General features: G+C 40.9%; 2 pseudogenes; both read left to right on the top strand.

Annotated features, from left to right (window-relative positions):
* The first annotated feature begins 1537 nt into the window (after positions 1-1537).
* LOC140711541 (transcription factor NF-E4 pseudogene) lies at positions 1538-9332 on the top strand (annotated as a pseudogene).
* A 5429-nt stretch (positions 9333-14761) lies between these two features.
* Positions 14762-15392, top strand: LOC103221306 (large ribosomal subunit protein uL13 pseudogene; annotated as a pseudogene).
* The last annotated feature ends 6225 nt before the right edge of the window (positions 15393-21617 follow it).

Below are 21617 nucleotides of genomic sequence, written 5' to 3'. Positions count from 1 at the left end.
AATGGGTATAATAATGATATCTACTTTGTAGAGTTAATGTGACAATTAAATAAGTTAACATATGTAATGGGCTTAGAACAATGACTAGCATGGGATAAAAGCTATGCAAATATCCTCTACTTTTAATTTTTATCACCTCTTTATTGCTCATGAAGAGGAAAGGCTTTTCTTGAAAGTAAATGAATAAATGGTCTAGGAAGTTTTGAAACTGCAACCAATTTTTATAATATTATTTGGTAGAAAACAGAATCAATCTCAAGAAGAAGACAAATTTAACGCTGAAATGGCTATTTATCTCAGCATCAGTATTGTAAGATAAAACTCAAAAGGTCAGTGCCTATGTAGTCATTCACTCAAAATGAAAGCAGATAAACTAGCATTTTGGAAATACAAAGATACACCACTCCTTGGAATGTCACTGGGGATTTTCCATCGTGGTATATTAGTGTTTCTGAAGTGAAAGAAACCCTGTTGACTCTGAGTCTTCATGTTGCATTAATCTCTCAATACTTTGATATTTCTAGATTAGCCCCTGCTAGGAACTCAATCTACCACTTTGTTTCTCACTGATGAAAAAATTGATCTAATGTGAAACATGTGAAGAAAGCACAGCTCTTCAGTTTGCATGTATGAAACCTGAAGTTGTCTTTAATTGGTTAGAAAGTTTTTATATCATGAGTGAAAAACAAGGCTTTTCAGGAGATACACAGATGAAATAATAAACACACTAGAGAGTTTTGAGACTTTTTTGTTTTATCTTCATTTCTGGTCTCACAAAGTAAACACACGATTTTTTCACAGTGAACACATATGTCAGGGCACAAGGAGGTACAGCTTAAGACCTAGGATGCAGAGACCATTGCCTGAACTTAGGTAAACAAAAATCCCATTGTAATTCATTGACATTACTAACTTGGAAGCAAGTGACACACATATAGTCTTGTAGTTTTGCAGCTATTCCCTCCTTGGTTTCAGATAAAATGTTAGTTTCACTAAAGGGAAAATACTAGTCCATTTCCTCTTCAAATAGGCTTATAGTGCACCAAATTCCTGTACCAGGAGCTTAAAAATACCTTTGTATTTTTATTTAAGAGTTTTTGTTTTTTTGGTCGACTGAAATATATTATGACTACAGACTCTGAGGCACATGTTCAGATCAGAAGGGACTAAAGTATCGGGTCTATCTAATATACAGATTTTCTCCACAGTCATTGCCAAAGGGAAGGGACCAGGAACAGCTACTGGTCTCTTCCCATAATGAATCATCACTGATATAGAGGTAAGATGCTGATGACAGGCTGAAGGAAGAAGACAAATGGTTAGGATCTGAACAGGACAGAAGAGTGGTAGCAATCTGAACGTAATAGTGTATAGACTCAGCAGCATTTTAGAGGAAATATCGACAAGATCTGTAAACTGATTGGATAAGGCAAGTATGAGGGTTCAGTAGAGAGATGAGTTATAGATGACAGGCTCCCAGGTGAGAAAAAAAATGGATGGGTGGTGATGACATGGACAAATAAAGGAAGCTCGAGAGATGGATGAGGGGAAGGTAAATATCATGGAAAATGGGGAGATAGAATTTGCTTCTGAAGAAGTTGACGTTAAGGTACTTAAGATACCAAGTAAATAGGTGGAAATTCAGAACTGATGCTGGAAAGAGTGGTCAGGGCTATGGCTTCAAATTTTTTTTCTCAGTAATATTTCGAGTATTTTTTATAGGACTGGCCATACATTAAATAGTCTTTTCTCACCATTTTCACTCTTTACTCATACAACAGCTCTGCAAGTATAAGCAAGATGCATTTATTATTTTTATTTCATATAAAAGGAAACCAAAGCTCAGGGAGGTTAAATAATTTGCCCCCAAACCCCAATGAGAGATAATGTCAAAGCCAGACCAGACCTATAACTTTTGAAATTTATGTTGATAATTTCCTAGATGCTATGCACTGGGAAACTAAAGTCCTACATTTATTGCTTGCAAATATAGATTGCACCTATTGCACAAAGGTGACACATAAAGCTATGCATGTTGATACATTTCCTTGAGGACTGTCTAGCAGCCAGGGCAGGAAAAGAGGAATAGAATGGTTAGAGAGGGAAGAGTAGAAGCAGGAAGGAACTAAAGTCACAGAAAAAAAAAGAAACTCAAAGACCAAGGGGTAAAGGACTGTCAACAGTATCAAAGATTGTTTCTTCCCCAATTTCCTTCCACTTCCCATGTCAGTCCCATCCAGAGTGGGCATAGATGAGTTATCTCACAGTTAGATGTGTGAATACTCTTGCACTTTACATGCAATATCTCTGCTGATGTGGATAGAGCACATGTGTGTTTCCAACTTCAGCTCCTTTCCCACAGCTTCAAAGATTTAGCTTGAGAGTTACTTGAATATTTTAAGCTCTACCTCCCAGAGATAAAGCCATCAGTAAATTTCACAAGATTCCATGTGTAACCTTTAGTCATAGATCAATATGTAATAACATACTTTTAAATGTAGATCACATCGGAAAGGCCATGTCTACACAACAACAAACAGATGTTTTGGCAAAGAGAAGACTCTTACTATGTTTATGAGTAACAGTATCTCATGGTGAGAACCAGTTCTGACTTTTCCCTCATCTCTGTTTTCAGTTTTATTTTAAAGCATTTGTTTCCGATACAGAGAGGTAAGTAAGAGGTCTTATTTCTCTTTTTCTACTTTATTCTTTTCTGTCACAGCTTCTAGACAGTCCCAAAGGGAAATTTATCAATGCACATCCCTTTACGTGTCACCTTTCTACAATAGATCCAATAGGGAAGTAAGAGGCTTTCAAAAAGCCAGGTTTCCTTTTAAAGTTGGCAAACAACATGCAAAAGAAAAGCAAAATGGGTCAAGTCAAACAATTTAATGAATTCAATATGATGAATGTTTCGAGTGGTTTCTGTGTATAGAGCACTATGCTAAGTACTCTAGGGATAAAAACATCTAAAAATATATCCCTCAAAGATTGTAGCTTTGATAGAGATAATAGTGCCCACAAAATGTTCTGTTTGCTCTCCTGAATTTGTCAGCCCCTTTGTAGTTAGGCAAGGCCGTGTGGCTAGTCCTGCCAATGATCAGTGGGTATAAGGCCAAAGCATGGCTGGTTCTTTACCCCTCTGTCTCTTCTCCCCTTGCTTGACACTCACTAAGGCTATTTTAGATGGGATCACGCCACAGTGAGAAAGCCTCTACCACCTGGAAACCTGAGTACCTGGATCAGACCTTCCCACTGTCTCATGTCAGACATGTAGTGTTACAAATCTTTTTTTTTTTTTTTTTTTTTTTTTTTCCTCCAGTTAAGCACCCAGCTAATGTCTAAGCAGGGTCAGAAATCTAGTCTGTACTCTGCTCTCCAGGCTACATACTCTTGTGCAGAGCTCTCACTGCCGGGGAAGGGATACCTTTGTCAAATTTGCACAAAGAATCTTCAGAGGCTGTAGTTGACCCTGGCAGGAAACACATATTTTAATTTGATTAAATCCTCACAGCATCTACAGTATACCAAACACAAACTGGTGGGGAAAGAAGGGTCTACAGAAAGTGCCTCAAAAAAATAATAGCAGTCTTAATTTTAAATCTCTTGTGAAGAAAAGTTTGAAATCTCTTCTGAAGAGTTAAAAAAAAAACTATTAAAAAGTAGATGTAAAACAGAGAACAGAGGACAAAGTACTATAAAAATAGTGGATTTTTTTGTTTGTTTTTACTCATCTCTAAGACACAGAAGACATAAAAGCATTCAGGTTCTATGGAAAAAGCAAACTCAAAATGCTGTGTGATAACAAAATATGTTTTTATGCATCTCACATCTACAAAGTATATCTAACCACTGGGATCACAAAGTATTAAGGCAATTAAAGGATCTGCCACCTAACATGATATTACCACATGATTAGAAAAAGCCCGTGTAAGCTTTCTTGCCAAGTCCAAGTCATCAGCAACATATGAGTTTATTCTCTTTTTTTGTCAATGTTCCTGGAAATAAAGTATTTTCTCAGTGATACGGTAGAGAAATTATGGTTATCTGGGAATTTTCTCTTCCCTCTCTTTCTCCTTTTCTCCCTTCCATGAAGAGTGATTATGGAGGCCAAGGCCTCTTTCTTGCTACTTCTCTGGCATTTCCCTGCATGCAAAAAAGAGGATTGATGCAGATATAGTCATGCAATATAGTGGAGAAATAAGTTATTCCTACTTAGTAGATGTAATAAAAGTCATACATGTTAAAGTGCTGCCTTTTGTACATGATAAAACTCAATAGGTGAAGGATTTCTATTTGTCATTTAATGTCTCCATTCCTAAGCTCTTCTCTCAAGAGCTTTCCATACCACTTGGGCAACATGCTTCCATTACAACCCAGCCCACTAAGAAGCCCAAGCCAAAGATTCATGTAAAAATCACCCTCAAATGTCCTCCTGGTGTGCAAGTCTTCATTGACATTTTTATCTGTATTTAACCAATATTGCCTTTTCAGTCTCTTTGTATTGATATATTTATGGCTATCATAGCTGTATGCATTGTAACTAGATGAATGGAACTAAGTTTATAACGATCAAAACCGTCTTTAAGTATACGTTGTCAATATTTCAAAATGTTCTAAGCACAGAGATGAGTGTACACTCCAAAGCAATTTATGGTTTTTAAATTATGAAATACTTGAACTAAGGACAGATGGCTGATTAATGAATGTTTATAAGTAGTCTGAACTGCAGAGGTAAAAAAATACAAATAAGTCAGTTGATGCAAACTGTGTATTTTAAGGAAATACTCTTTATCCTGTTGAGGACAATTTCTTCTTGAATATCGAAGGCACTGGGACTAAAACCAGACGTATGAAGTCCACACTTGAAGTTGTCAATGAAAAGAGTCAAACTCTGTAAGATATTTTAAGAGATTGATTCTGAGCTAAATATAAGTGACCATGGCCCATGACACAGTTCTCAGGTCTTGCGAACATGTGCCCAAGGTGATCAACATACAGCTTGATTTTCTATATTTTAGGGAGACATAAGATATCAATCAAATACATCTAAGAAATACATTGATTTGGTTCAGAAAGGTGGGACAATTCAAAGTGGGGGCTTCTAGGCTATAGGCAAGTTTAAACATGTTCTGGTTGACAATTGGTTGAGCTTATCTGAAGACCTGAAATCAATAGAAAGGAAGTGTTCAGGTTAAGATCCAGGATTGTGGAGAATAAGTTTTATTGTGCAGAGGAAACTCTCAGATAGTAGACTTACAGAAAGCAGGTTGTAAAATATTCCTTATCTGACCTAAAAGGGTCCCCGTCTCTTAGTTGATTATCTCCTGGATCTGGAAAAGAAGAAGGAAAACAAAGGGGAAAGGGATTCTCTATAGAATGTGTTTTTTTCCCACAAGAGACTTTGAGGGGCAATATCAAAGTAGGGCAAGGAAATATATTTTGGGGTAAAACATTTGATTTTCTTTCTTGTTATGCCAGAGTCAGAATGGAAAGTAAGTCACCACATACAGGGTTAAATAAAACCCATCTGACAAGAATTTATGTCCTGTGGGGCATGACTTCCTAGACCCCTTAGATAGGAATTTGGGCAAGATTAAAAAAAAAAAAAAATTCAGAGCTTAGTCCTCAGTTCCCGCTCTTGGTTAAAAGGCATTCCATAGAATGCACATGCAGGCCAGCAAACAGCAGCAGATCCTACAGCGCTAGGAAGGCTCATTCCGAGAGTTGTCTAATTTGGCCATCTAGCAGGGTCCCACAGTGCTAGGAAGCCTTGTTCCTGGAGTCCTCTGATTTGATGGTAATAGTTTGAAGCATTAGCGATTTGAAATTAGGGGAAGGACACGGCCTGACCTGATGTAATAGCCAATTCTTTAAGGGGTGAAATGGTCAGGCTTACGGTTTAGCCAAAAAAAAAAAAAAAAAAAAAAAAAAAAAAAGCCGGATCACATCTATTTTCTGAGCTATCATTACCTGGGTCTTTAATTGTGCCTTTCCTTCTGCTGTATTTGGCATAACATTTACAAGAAAATGTCTATCATAAAGACAGTGAAGATTTGGGCATCCAAGGTTATAGGTGGACTCAGAGAGCAATTAACAACCCCATCGCCAGAAAGAAAACCCTGCATGCGTCATCATATTCTTTGATCAGATCCACAATGTGTTTACCTTCCTTATTAAGGGTTATTTGAACCCTACGATAAATCTTATTTGGAAATTGTGGGACCAACATTGAATTATAATTTAATAAATTTAATCTCTTTTCTGGCTAGTTTATCTCCATAAGTATAGCATCCTGAGGAAGATGTAAATTAAATGCAAGAAACGCCTAGTCCTTGGTATCTAAATTATTATAGACTTGTTAACAGTAGACAAATCTATTCCCCCACCCCCACTTTTGTATTGCATCATATACTGGTATTTGGGAGACAAAAGGTTTTGTCACATGAAAGGTCATATAATTCTACAGTGTCATTTTTTTTTTCTTGGCAGGACTCCGTATGACTGAGGGCCTTAAGAGTCAAAAGATTTATAGCCAATTAATTGCTCTAGGCCAGATAAGAATGGATATAGACAGGTATTCATTACTTCTGAAAATTATTATTTTAAGTAAAGTTTTAAAAAACTGACAATACTGTGGCACTGTGAAATCCATCATCATATTTATGATGAAACCAGATTTCCTTCAGGCTCCTTCTAGCTAGTGAAATGTTCTCCCTGGGGCCTGAAAGCTTAAGATAATGAATAAGTCCCCCTTTTCAGCCCCAGTCCCAAGGTGCAAGACGACTTGCGCAAGCAGTGAGTGTCGGCAAGATAGCAAAAGCAGGAAGAGAGCTGGCAAGAAGACTTTTACCCCCTAAAGATCAAGAGAGAGGCATAGCAGTTACATCAGACTGAGACACCTCCTGTTTATAGGAGACTGTAAAACCCCTGCCCCGTCCTCATTTGGGGGTGACACCATTTTAGGCTTCAGCCAGCCTGCACCCAGGCACTCACTAAAACAGCGTGTTGCTCTACACCGCTTTGTGTTTTTGTTGGTGCACTCTTGGGGTTCGAACCAATACAAGAGCCTTGTGTCTGGTGCCGAAACTCAGGAGGGGCTCCAGTCCATGTCCCCAGTGGACCTACCCCTCCACCCCAGAGAGCAGGTCACAGCAGCCAGACAAAGGAAGCTCCTCAGTCGTCTCTCTGTGCATGCACATCGGTCATTGATCTCGCCTACTGGTAAGTTTCCCCGGGAGCCTGGTTAACAGGAAAAAATCCGCATGACCTCTTTTGGTTTCTCTGGTTTGAAAATCCAATGTTGGTCCAAGAACGCTCCCGGCAGGTGCCAGGCACTCGCTGATCATCTGGTTTTAGGGAGAGGCCTCTAAGTCATTTGATCCCATTCTGGGAATGAAAAAGGCAGAGGTGACAATTGCTCCTTTTATTGTCTCCCTCTGGCTGTCCAGGATGGTCTCCTTTTTCCTGTTCTCCCAAGCTGACCCTCTGTTATGGGAAATTCCCAGTCTTCCATTCCAAAGGCCAGCCCTCGAGGCTGCCTCGCAAAAAAACCTACAAACCTTAGGCCTCAGGCAAGATATCTGCCCTAAATGCCTTGTCTTTTTTTGCAATTCAGTCTGGACACAAAACAAATTGGATAATGGGTCCAAATGGCCTGCAAATGGAACATTCGACTTTACAATTTTAACTGCTTTAAGCAATTATTGCTGATCATTGGAGAAATGGGGAGGTCTTTTTGTCCAGGCCTTTTTGCACTCAGATCACAACGTGACCTCTGCAATTCTTGCTCACCTGTTCAAATTATTCTCCATTCTTGCCACCCAGATCACCTTTCTCCTCCCGACCCCACCTCTTTTTCCTCCATTGATCCAGCAGACTGCTGCCTACCCCTCCCAACCCCTACTTCTCCTTCTCAACCATCTTCTTTAACCCCCCAGCCTCCTTTTTATCTTCTCAGCAGCTGTCTTCCTGGTAGCCATTTTCCCAGCCGCCATCTTCCCAGGCAGGAGTATCCACTTCTTTTTTCTACACCATCCCCTCCTCAGGACAATTCTAGGATTGCCTGTACCCAATGTTCTCCCACACCGCCCTCTCCTGAGGCTTATAAACCCATCCTGCCACCTTTCCCCTCTATCTATCTTCCACTGCCTGTTCATTCAACCCTAATTCCCCCTTCAAACCCTCAGCAAGAAGGACTTCCAAGTTCTTCCTTCTCTCCCACCCATACTCACTCAGGTGCCATCTTTGGCCCATGCTCTACCCTTACTTCAGTGCCTGTGCTGCAGTGCCCCCTTTGGGAAGTAGCAAGAACAGAAAGTGTTGTTAGAGTTCATGTTCCCTTCTCCCTCACTGCTTGCTCTCAAATTAACGAAGGACTTGGTTCATTACCAGAAGACCCTACCTCTTACATTAGAAAGTTTCAGTACCTTACCCAGTCTTATGAACTAACCTGGCATGATCTCTATGTTATGCTCTCTTCCACCCTCACCCCAGAAGACCTGGACCTTATCTGGACCCTAGCTCAAGCACGTGCTGATACATCACCAAGCTCCTGCCCTACCTACTGGTGCAGAGGCAGTCTCCAACCAGTACCACCACTGAGTTTATCAAGATGGAGCCCCTGGATGCCACCATCGAGACCACATGATTGTGTGTCTCCTTGCAGGACTCAAAAAGGGTGCCCATAAAGCAGTCAACTATGAAAAACTTTCAGAAATCACCCAATGTCCTGTCAAAAACCTAGCCCTTTTTCTCTCTCATTTAACTGAAGCCATAAGAAAGTACACCAACCTAGACCCAGCTAGCCCAGAAGGAACCACTTTTAAAACTTTGGTTCATCTCCCAATCCATATCCGATATTTGATGCCAGCTTCAGAAGCTTGACGATGGCCCTCAAATCCCACAATGAGACCTTCTGAATTTAGCCTTCAAATTCTTTAACAATCATGATGAGGAAAGTAAAAGGCAAAAACAGGCAGATTTTCAAATGCTTGCCTCTGTCATCAGGAGCCCTACAGGGCCATGGGGCCACAGCTCCACATGGAAGCCTCCTAGCAATCCATCTCCACCTGACACCTGTTTCAAGTGTGGCAGTGAAGGCCACTGGTCCAAACAATGCTGAAACCCAGGTAAGCCCACCAGCCTGTGCCCCCTCTGCAGAGGACCCCACTGGAAGTCAGACTGTAAGCAGCCCCCACAACGACCACACCCATCCCTTCCTGAGCTGGCCAAAACCTACTCAGATCTCAGTGGCCTTGCCACTGAAGACTGATGGTGCCCTGGAATGGATGCCCCAGCAACTACCATCTCTTAATTTGAGCCAAGGGTAACTCTGATGGTGGCAGGTAGGCCCGTATGTTTTTTGAATTAATACCGGGGCAACCTACTCTGTTTTATCTAATTTTTCAGGACCCACCCAGTCCACCCAAGTCTCTATTGTGGGAATTGAGGACCAGTCTCCAAACCCCGAGCCCCTCTCCACTTTTCTGCTCCCTGCACACCTTTTCTTTCACTCACTCTTTTTAAGTCCTGTCCTCATGCCCAACTCCACTCCTAGACAGAGACATCCTTTCAAAACTCCAGACCACTCTCTACTTCCACATTCCCCATAGTACCCAACGCATCCACCCAGACACCTCTGGTACTTACAGCTTTCTTCTACTCCAACCTCCTACCCTAAAACATGCAACCTTTCCTCATCCCCTATCTGTACTTCACCCCATGGTTTGGGATACTTCTACACTCTCAGTCACAGAACATGACACCCCTGTCCACATTACCCTTAAAGAGCCCACCCAGTTCCTATCACAGAAGCAGCATCCAATCCCTTAAGCAGCTCCTCTAGGCCTAAAGTCTATCATTTCTCGCCTCCTCATCAATGACTTACTCTGCCCAACAAGCTCCCCTTTTAACACACCAGTTCTACCTGTTAAAAAGCCCGATGGAACTTATCCCTTAGTCCAGGACCTCAGGCTCATTAACCAGGCTATACTCCCAGTATGTCCCATAGATCCTAACCCATATACTTTACTTTCTGCAATTTCCTCTCACACCACCCATTTTTCTGTTCTAAAACTAAAGGATGCTTTTTTCACAATTCCTTTACACCTTGCTTCCCAAAACCTCTTTGCCTTTACATGGGAAAACCAACCTTTTGTGTCAGCTCACCTGGTGCATACTACCTTAAGGTTTTAGAAACTGCCCCCACCTTTTTAGACAGGCCCTTGTTCATGACCTCTGTACCTTATCCCTAAAACTGTCCACTCTCCTTCAATATGTTGATGATCTGCTCCTATGTAGCCCTCTCAAAAGGACTGCAATGCCCATACTCTCTCTTTTAAATTTCCTGACAGAGCGGGGGTACTGGGTCTCCCCTTAAAAGGCACAAATATGCACCACTTTAGTCACCTATCTAGGCCTAGCACTTACCCCATGAACCTGAGGGCTCACAACTGACCGCATATCCCTTCTCCAATCCTTCCTGCCTCCACAGACTAAACAAGAAATTCTCTCTTTTCTAGGACTAGCGAGATATTTTAGACTCTAGGTTCCCTCTTTTGCTCTATTTGCCAAACCGTTATACCAAGCCACTAAAGGCCTTCTCCAGGAGCCTTTAAACCCTGCACAGCTGATTACCCAACCTTTCCATCTACTGCAGAAGGCTCTCACCTCAGCGCCTGTCCTCACTCTCCCAGACCTCACCAAACGTTCCTCCATTTATACTGATGAACAGCATGGAGATGCACTAGGTGTTCTAACTCAGTCTAAGGGATCCACCCTTCAAGTTGTTGCCTACCTCTCCAAACAATTCAAAGTCACAGTCTTCAGATGGCCTGCCTGCCTCCAAGCATTGGCGGCAGCTACTGTCCTCACCCTTGAAAGCCTAAAACTATCTCTTCATGCCAACCTAACAGTTTAGTCAACCCTTAACATCAAAGACATGCTAGCTCACCGCAGTGTACTAAGTCTCATCTGCCCCACGGCTCCTCCAACTATATGCTCTATTCATAGAAACTCCCCACATCACCGTGCTAACCAGTTCCCATCTAAACCTGGCCATAATCTTACCTGAAGCTACAACAGCCAAAGACCCTACATGCTTCTGTGTGAACAATGTTCAAACCTTTCTCATACCTTTTCCAAACCTAACAGACCAATCCCTTCCAGGTGCCTCCTTTACTTGGTTTGTAGATGGCAGTTCCTTCCTACATAAAGGATGCCAGGATGCCGGCTATTCTGTAGTGTCACCCCACCACTATTGAAGCCAAGCTGCTCCTCCTAGGCACCACCTCCCAAAAAGCTGAACTCATCACCCTCACTCAAGCTCTCACTCTAGCAGCCAGACAACAGATCAACATATATTCAAATTCTTGTTATGTGTTCCACATAGTACACTCACACTTGTCCATCTGGAAAGAACAGGGTTTTCTAACTGCAAAAAACACTACTGTCATAAATGGCTCTCTTGTCAGCAAACTACTTCAAGCTGCCAGGCTCCCACAGAAAGTTGCCATCATTCATTGCAGGGGTCACCAAACCCCAGACAATACTATATTAGCTGGAAACGTGCTAGCAGATCATGTAGCCAAACAAGTAGTCCTACAATGCATGTAAGCCCAGTTTCTGTCCCTTTCCTTGTTCTTTCCTCTTTATTCCTCAGAAGAAAAGGAGGACTTCCATGCCCAAAACATTCAAAAGCAAGGACCATGGCATGTCAAGGAAGGGTGCTTCATTCTTCCTCACTCTCAAAGCCTTCCTCACTTCCAAAGCTTCAACTCTTTCCATGTTGGTTACAAACCTCTCTTGCAACTTCTCCACCATATTCTCACTTGTCCTTACTTTTCCAGCCGTGTTTGAGAAATTACCCAGTCCTACTCTATCTGGCACTCACACAAGGGCTCCCTCCGGCCACTGCCTTTTCCTACCCACCAAGCCTGGGGCCAGGTACCCAGTAAGATTGGCAAGTATACTTCACTCACATGTGGCCTGATAAATGGCTCTACTATCTTCTAGTCTTTGTCTGTACTTTCTCTGGATAGGTAGAAGCATTCCCAACAAGTTCAGAAGGTGCAAATGTCATCACACAGTCTCTCATCATGCATATAATTCCCCATTTTGGTCTCCCAACATCCATCTGGTCTGATAACAAGCCCACCTTCATCAGCCAAATTACCCAAGGCGTCTCTATATCCTAAGGCATAAAATGGGTTCTCCACATACCCTACAGGCCTCAATCTTCAGGCAAATTTAAAAAAAAAAAAAACTGTCCTTAAAGCCCAACTCAGCAAGTTCACTCTAGAAACCTGCCAGTTGTGGACAAAAAAAAAAAAAAAAAATCTCCCTTTCACCCTCATGAGACTCCACTCAACACCAAAAGCACCCTCTTTTTAAAGTCCCTTTGAAATCATGTATGGCCAGACTTTTGTCTTAGGGCCACCACCCTTAGCAGGCTCTGAGCCACTCGGGAATTACCTCCTCTCCTTAATCGAGACACGGTCTTTCATTCATGAAGTAGCAAATGAGGCTGTGCCCCTCCCTGTCAACACCTCCTTGTCCTCTCAGCATAACTGTCTTGTAGGACAGACGTGTTTATCTTCCAACCTGACCCTCACAAAAAGCTACAACTGAAGTGGACAGACCCCTACACTGATACTCAGCATGCCAACTGCAGTGAGAATCCAAGAACTCCCCCACTGGGTCCATCGCACATGAGTCAAGCTCACATCCAAGGTTCCTCCTGCCTCAGAAACATTAACAGCAGGCAACACCCTCAGAGTCCCTGTATATAATAACCTAAACAACAACAACAAAAGGATCCTTAAAGGTAGAAAGAAGCCAAAGATGGCAATAGGAAGAATGGCCTCCACAGCAGATCATCGAATATTACAGTCCTGCCACTTGGGCTGAGGATGATTCATGGGGTTATTGCAACTGCCATATATATGCTAAATAGAAGAATTAGACTAACGGTGATTCTAGAGATAATAACCAACCAAACCGCCTCAGCCCTGGAAATTCTCGTGTAATAACAAAGCCAAATGCATGTGGCAATTTATCAAAACAGGCTGGCACTAGACTGCTTATTAGCAGAAGAAGGTGGGGCCTGTGGTAAGTTTCATATCTCCAATTGTTGTCTTAACATAGATGATAACAGAAAAGCAGTACTAGAAATTGCTTTAAACATCAGAAAAGTAGCCCCTGTACCAGTCCAAACCTGGAAGGGATTGGACCCAACAAATCTTCTAGGAAGGTGGTCTTCTAATTTAGGAAGATTTAAAACGCTGGTAGGGACAGTAGTCTTCATCACTGGGTTCTTCCTGTTTCTCACCTATGTTATCCCACTGATAATAAAAGCCATTAAAATTCTTGTTGAAACTGCAGTTAGCTGCCAGACAATCTAGATGATGTTCCTGCTACAATGACACAATGGATACCAACCTATCTCCCAAGAATACCCCAAAGTTAAGTTTATCTTTTTCCAAGGTGCCCATGCCACTCCTATGTCACATTTAAAGTAGTGACAAAGTCATCCCTTTTCCCTTTTTGATAACCAAATAGACAGGAATGAAAGATTCTCCCTGCGGCCTGAAAGCTTAAGGGAATGAATAACTCCTCCCTTCTCAGGCCCAGTTCCAAGGTGTAAGACCACTTGTGCCAGCAGCAAGCATCAGCAAGATAGCAAAAGCAAGAAGAGAGCTAGCCAGAAGACACGTACTCCTGAAGATCAAGAGAGACTCCATTTGGGTACTGCGTAGCAGTTACATCAGACTGAGACACTTCCTGTTTACAGGAGACTATAAAACCCCTGCCCCATCCTCATTTGGTGGTGATGCCATTTTAGGCCTCAGCCCGCCTGCACCCAGATCCTCATTAAAACAGCATGTTGCTCCACACCACCTTGCGTTGCTTGTTGGTGCACTCTTGGGGTTCAACCCGATGCAAGAGCCCTGCAGCTAGTTCCTGGGTATGGAAGGGATACTAAGGCAGGTACATTTCTGGGAGACATGCTAGATGTGCCCTTGGAAAAATGTTTGTAATTCCTTTTCCAGAAAAAAAAAAAAAAAAACAAATGTTTTGTTTTGTTGACTGAGCTGAGTAATGCCAGGCTAGTGGCTTCTTTTTGTCTTCTTCTTTCTTGAGATGGGATCGCACTGTGTTGCCCAGACTGGAGTGCAGTGGTGCAACCACGGCCCACTACAGCCTCCTACCTCAGCCTCCCAAGTGGCTGGGACTGCAGGCATGTGCCACCACCCTCGGCTAATTGTTTTTGTGTTTTTTGTAGGGACAGGGTTTTGTCATGTTGTTCAAGTAGGTCTGGAACTCCTGGGCTCAAGTCGTTCACTTTCTTTGGCCTCCCAAAGTGCTGGGATTACAGGTGTGAGCCACCATACCTGGCTACTGGCTTCTTGTGGTAAACGGTCCCCTACAGCCCTGCAGGTCAGACCCTGCACAGTCCCTGTAACTTCACACCTTGGCTTTGTTCTTCATAGCAGAGTAGGGAGCAGGAAATAGCAGAACCCCAAGAATTAGGAGGGTGAAGTCCTAATCCTGCTGTTCCCTCTGCACAAGGTCATCTTGGTTCTTTCTATTATTTTGGCTTCTGTTTCCTCATATGGACAATGAGGATTGAAATTGATCTGTGGTTTTCAAACAGGGTTCCAGGGAAATCTGGCAGAGATACCTCAGGGGTGAGGGGGCCCCATACCCTTCCCTGTTTCATCTAAAAACAGGGAACTCCTTTCCCAGGTGGCTGCTGAAGATGGTGTAGGGGCAAGGCCTGGAGCTCTGTGGTTGAAGCCATCTCCTGGGCTTCCTGACTGCCATGGTGGCTAAGCTGGCTGGAAGGTGGTGGTCATATGCTGCAGGGGCATTAACATTTCTGGCAATGTCTACAGAAACAAGTTGAAGTACCTGGCCTTCCTCTGCAAGGGGATGAATAGCAACCCTTCCCGAGGCATCTACCACTTCCTGGCCCCACCACTTCCTAGTCCCCACCACTTCCTGGCCCCCAGCTTCATCTTCCGGCAGACTGTGAGGCATGCTGCCTCATAAGACCAAGGAGGCCAGGCCTCCCTGGACTGCTTCAAGGTGTTTGACAGCATCCCAACACCCTATGACAAGAAAAAACAAGTGGTGGTTCCTGCTGCCCTCAAGGTCGTGCATCTGAAGACTATAAGAAAGTTTGCCTACCTGGGCCACCTGGCTCAAGAGGTTGGCTGGAAGTGCCAGACAGTCACAGTCACCCTGGAGGAGAAGAGGAAGGAGAAGACCAAGAGCCACTACTGGAAAAAGAAACAGCTCATGAGGCTATGGAAACAGCCAAAAAGAACGTGGAGAAGAAAACTGACAAATATACAGAGGTCCTCAAGACCCACGGACTCCTGCTCTGAGTCCAGTAAAGACTGTTTATTCCTCAAAAAGTAAATAACTCAATCAATAAAGCCGACAATAAAACCAAAAGGCAAAGTTGCAAGATCAACTTATTTTTAACTTTTATGTGTTGAGCTACTGTAAGCTTCATTTGTGTTAGACTTACAGCAATTAGCTATACACAACATAAACATTGTTCTGAAAAATAAAAAATATAGATAGATAGATTTATCTCCACAACTCATAATTGGGAGTGTTATACCCAGGAGGCTTTGTTACAAGGTATTTTATCCTGTTAGGAAATATTTCCCTTTAATTTTATAGTAAGCAGAAAAATTTATGGTTGGGGTGGATGCAAAAGTGACACATAATAGTTTAGAAGGCAACTAAAATTGTTTTACCAGCCGTTTAGGCATTTTTTTTTTTTTTAACTATCTTTTTGATTTGGAGGGTTTGATCTTGACCCAATTTTATCCCTCAAAACGGTCTCTTACAATCTTATGTACCCACCTCTTCCACGATAGTACCTGGGCCTAGAGGGAGGCAGCTTGTAGAGTTTTGGCTGCAGAGCATTAGCAGTGAAACAGATCTGGGGTCAGTGGGATGCCAAATGAGGGAGATCCATATCTCTGGTTTTCAGAATACCATGATTTTGGTTTCCTTGGAAGTAAAACAAGGAGAGATAAATAACATTTATAGTTTGACAGTTATAAGAGTAATTCATATGTTAGAACAGAAAAAGAAACCTATTTCATTAGAGCACCAATGACAAATGTACAGAAAAATTATAATCTGGTACCTTTTAGAGGATTATTGTGGCCAAGAAAGAATGAATTAATCTGCACCTAAAAAGTTAAGGCTGAAATCTAGTATTGAATGTCATGCTTTTCCCTTAAAACAATTTTTTTTTTTAACTATTACTGAACTCATGCAGACAACTATACTGTTATAAAATTACAATCTAAATTTTGGAGAATTCAGAAAGTTTAATTCACTTACAAAAACATACTTTACCCAAATAACTTAAAAAAAAAAAAAAAAAGATTTTCCTGACCCTCCTTTAACCAGGGCAGCAGCTTTTAAGACAAGATGTTTGTTTGCCTTGGAAATGTTATTTACAAACCAGATAGACATATAGAATTTAGCAGCTTTTCACAATTAGTCCTAGGAAAAAGGCTCTCTACTTATTAGGTAGCAAGATTTATGTAAACTATTTTTTATTTGATCATGGAACTCTTTGGGAAACATTTTTTCCATTAGTATAGGGGTAGCTTCAGTTAACATTTCATAGCAAGATAGTAAATGCCTCATCAAGTAGAACTTATCTAGCTCAGTTGGTGTTATTGAAAAGTACTCATAGTTTTTGCCATCAGCCCCGATAAATGTGTTACACAAAAGGCTATGCAGTGGAGGATTTACATGAGCAGACTGACAGGTCTTCAGTTTTATAGTACTAGAAAGGGGAAAACATCCCTCAGTTAGATATAGTAATCATTTTCATAAGACATTTAGGTAAAGGGGGTTACAGCTACCTTACATAAAGCGTGTTTAAACATTTTATAATTCTATTAACCTGTATGTTTTTATGTTCTGGTCCCAGGAAGCCCTTTTTTTTTTTTTTTTTTTTTTTTTGCCTTAGACAATTTTACCTTTTCTTGTGAAAAGGGTTTGGGTTCCCATCAGGGAGTTGCATCTGTAAGACTCATGAGGGGCAGCAGACTTGATAAGGCTTCTTAAACAGATCTATGATTCTGTGGGAGGGGTACCTATGCAAAAGGGGCCCTCTTAACCCCCAAATTTGCCATGACCCAGGTAATAGACCTATTTGGTGGGAGGATAGTCCAGTTATCATAAAGCTAGTCCAACATGGCTTGCATATGAAACTTGTTAACTGCTTCATCTGGGGTATTTCACTTGGTATTTTATAGGGAGAGTTGGGCAGTCCCCTTCTCAAGGCAAGTGGACCTTGTAATGGCATTATCTGGTCTACTAGGCTGATAGCTTTCTCAGGAATAACCCCCTGTGCATTTGGATCACATATACTCAGTAATCATTCAGTAATGAACTGTGGGTCCTGCAGTAATCCAGGCAAGCTCCTAAGTTCTCTGGCATTTAAAATTAAGAATTTAGTCCTTAAAGTGGTTATTTTTACAATCCACCATTTTTAAAGAAACTGAATGATACCAATCTACAAAATGGAACAATTCCTTGCATTACACCCTTTGGTTTTTAATGGTTACTTGGTTTTACTGTTCTCCCACATCAACTATTTTCTTGGTAACCACAGGGCTCAGAGTTAACTTTTGATGCCCTGGCTTGTGTTTTTCTAATTTATTTCATTTTATCTGTATAATTTTCTTCATTATAAAGCAACTCTTAAATAGTTTCTTAACAAAAAAGTAACATATTTTTGAGAATTAACATCCTTGTGTTTATAAAATTCTAACAAAGGCACATTTCATGCTTTTACTATTTTAATTTTTTAGTAACCCAAATTTCTGTGGGAAAAAGAAAACAAGCATTTAAACATGACTTTAAGGTTTTTAAATTACTGGACAATTTTGAGATTAAATTTACCAAATTAATTTTTACCAAAGATTACCAAAGTAATGTAAATTAAAAAGCATCTGAGCTAGCTTTTACTAATCTGAAAAGCATTTACATTTTTGTAAGTTAATTGATTAGAGCTTTTTCATGCAGCTAGGTATTGAAATATCACCTCTACATGACACATATAAAGTTAGAGATATAACGGGCATGCACAATAAAAGACATGTTCAAAACGTATCTTATTTGCCTGTTTTTAGAAACAATTTTTTTCTCCCTTACTGCAGATAATTAGTAAAGTTACAGGAGCCAAAAAAAGGTGAAAAAGAGAGTCATCATTCAAGACCTTTTCAAAAGAGAAAGCTTGTCACTTTTAAGATATCAACCTGAAGAGTGTTAATAAAACAGATTATAGAATTTAAAAATTTTAAAATATCTTGTATTAAAAATAACGTTATTTGTAATAAAATTTTGTTTTAAGCAATTATTTAGTTTTGTATTTGTGCATTTTTTAATATTTATTTCTTCTTATTATTATACTTTAAGTTCTAGGGTACATGTGCACAACATGCAGGTTTGTTACATATGTATACTTGTACCATGTTGGTGTGCTGCACCCATCAACTCATCAGCACCCATCAACTTGTTATTTACATCAGGTATAACTCCCAATGCAATCCCTCCCCTTCCCCCCTCCCCATGATAGGCCCCGGTATGTGATGTTCCCCTTCCCGAGTCCAAGTGATCTCATTGTTCAGTTCCCACCTATGAGTGAGAACATGCGGTGTTTGGTTTTCTGTTCTTGCGACAATTTGCTGAGAATGATGGTTTCCAGCTGCTTCCATGTCCCTACAAATGACACAAACTCATCCTTTTTTATGGCTGCATAGTATTCCATGGCGTATATGTGCCACATTTTCTTAATCCAGTCTGTCACTGATGGACATTTGGGTTGATTCCAAGTCTTTGCTATTGTGAATAGTGCCGCAATAAACATACGTGTGCATGTGTCTTTATAGCAGCATGATTTACAATCCTTTGGGTATATACCCAGTAATGGGATGGCCGGGTCATATGGTACTTCTAGTTCTAGATCCTTGAGGAATTGCCATACTGTTTTCCATAATGGTTGAACTAGTTTATAATCCCACCAACAGTGTAAAAGTGTTCCTATTTCTCCACATCCTCTCCAGCACCTGTTGTTTCCTGACTTTTTAATGATTGCCATTCTAACTGGTGTGAGATGGTATCTCATTGTGGTTTTGATTTGCATTTCTCTGATGGCCAGTGATGATGAGCATTTTTTCATGTGTCTGTTGGCTATATGAATGTCCTCTTTTGAGAAATGTCTGTTCATATCCTTTGCCCACTTTTTGATGGGGTTGTTTGGTTTTTTCTTGTAAATGTGTTTGAGTTCTTTGTAGATTCTGGCTATTAGCCCCTTGTCAGATGAGTAGACTGCAAAAATTTTCTCCCATTCTGTAGGTTGCCTGTTCACTCTGATGGTAGTTTCTTTTGCTGTGCAGAAGCTCTTTAGTTTAATGAGATCCCATTTGTCAATTTTGGCTTTTGTTGCCATTGCTTTTGGTGTTTTAGACATGAAGTCCTTGCCCATGCCTATGTCCTGAATGGTATTACCTAGGTTTTCTTCTAGGGTTTTTAGGGCATTAGGTCTAACATTTAAGTCTCTAATCCATCTTGAATTAATTTTCATATAACGAGTAAGGAAAGGATCCAGTTTCAGCTTTCTACTTATGGCTAGCCAATTTTCCCAGCACCATTTATTCAATAGGGAATCCTTTCCCCATTTCTTGCTTTGGTCAGGTTTATCAAAGATCAGATGGGTGTAGATGTGTGGTATTATTTCTGAGGGCTCTGTTCTGTTCCAATGGTCTATATCTCTGTTTTGGTACCAGTACCATGCTGTTTTGGTTACTGTAGCCTTGTAGTATAGTTTGAAGTCAGGTAGCGTGATGCCTCCAGCTTTGTTCTTTTGACTTAGAGATGTGGACTCTTTTTGTCTTGGAGATGCGGGCTCCTTTGTCTTGGAGATGCGGGCTCTTTTTTGGCTCCATATGAACTTTAAAGCAGTTTTTTCCAATTCTGTGAAGAAAGTAATTGGTAGCTTGATGGGGATGGCATTGAATATATAAATTACCTTGGGCAGTACGGCCATTTTCACGATATTGATTCTTCCTATCCATGAGCATGGTATGTTCTTCCATTTGTTTATGTCCTCTTTTATTTCACTGAGCAGTGTTTTGTAGTTCTCCTTGAAGAGGTCCTTTACATCCCTTGTAAGTTGGATTCCTAAGTATTTTATTAAGTATTTTATTCTCTTTGAAGCAATTGTGAATGGAAGTTCATTCATGATTTGGCTCTCTGTTTGTCTGTTACTGGTGTATAAGAATGCTTGTGATTTTTGCACATTAATTTTGTATCCTGAGACTTTGCTGAAGTTTCTTATCAGCTTAAGGAGATTTTGGGCTGAGACAATAGGGTTTTCTAAATATACAATCATGTCATCTGCAAACAGGGACAATTTGACTTCTTCTTTTCCTAACTGAATCCCCTTGATTTCTTTCTCTTGCCTGATTGCCCTAGCCAGAACTTCCAACACTATGTTGAATAGGAGTGGTGAGAGAGGGCATCCCTGAAAGACCTTTTTTTCTTATTTTAAAAAATCTAACCCTAAGCAGTTGTCAGCTAATGGTCTTAATTTGCATATTAAAGGCAACTCAGTTAAACATCAGATAGCAAAATTAGTCTAGTGTGCTAGAGGGATATTAAAACGGATTCAATTGCCAATTGAACATAAAATAATATAAGTCTATTATTATAAAGACCTTTAAATATATACACACATATACACACACAAATACAAAGTTCCCATAGCTGTTACTTCAGTACTTTAGCCATGAGATAAATACAATTTTACCAACTTGCAAAAACACTGTTAGATCTGAACAGTGGTTTTTATCTCAGTAGAAAAGCTACAGCAGATTTACAGCAGGCAGAAGTGAAAATACAACCTACGTATTCTACAGTTTGCAGGTCTACCCTAGGACTCTTTTTCCCTAATGTAAATGTGCACAGAGACTGTATTAGTTCCATTTTACTTAAACTTTGTCAAGTAGAGGTGCCACAAAACCTATGAAGTGCCCGAAAGGGGATCGATCATTCTCCTTGTTTTGTACTTATTCTTAAATCGTTTCCCGCTTTTTTTTTTTTTTTTTTTTTCTTAAAAGGAGAAACTGAGCTGTTGCCTGGGGTTATTCTGTAGTGGATGGATGCGTGCTCCTTGTGGACAGGACTCCACAGTGTGTCACCACTGAGTCATTTCCACCCTCTGACATGTCTCAGTTTCTCTCTCCAGAGTTCTATGACCTATAAGAGGGCTCAAAACGCTGGGTGATCAGCCCTTATATGCGTTTCCTGGACGAGTCGTTTTTTAATTAATTCTTGTTGGGGATTTCCCTGCAGGGCCGCTGCACATCGTGGGGGATCAACCCCCCAGACACTCCCACGAGGCTCCTGGTCACCCAGGGGCGCCTTTCAGCCAGGAGGAGCAAATGTCCTTTCTCTTTGGAGATGAAAAACTTAGTCTCTCATTTATCTGTGAAAGCAACAGTTCCATTCCTCATGAAAATGCACACAGAAAAACCAAATCAAGATAAATTTTAGGAGAAAAAGCAATA

This window comes from Chlorocebus sabaeus, chromosome 4 (genome assembly GCF_047675955.1).
Source record: "Chlorocebus sabaeus isolate Y175 chromosome 4, mChlSab1.0.hap1, whole genome shotgun sequence".
NCBI lineage: Eukaryota > Metazoa > Chordata > Mammalia > Primates > Cercopithecidae > Chlorocebus > Chlorocebus sabaeus.
This window is presented reverse-complemented; position numbering and strand designations above follow the sequence as displayed.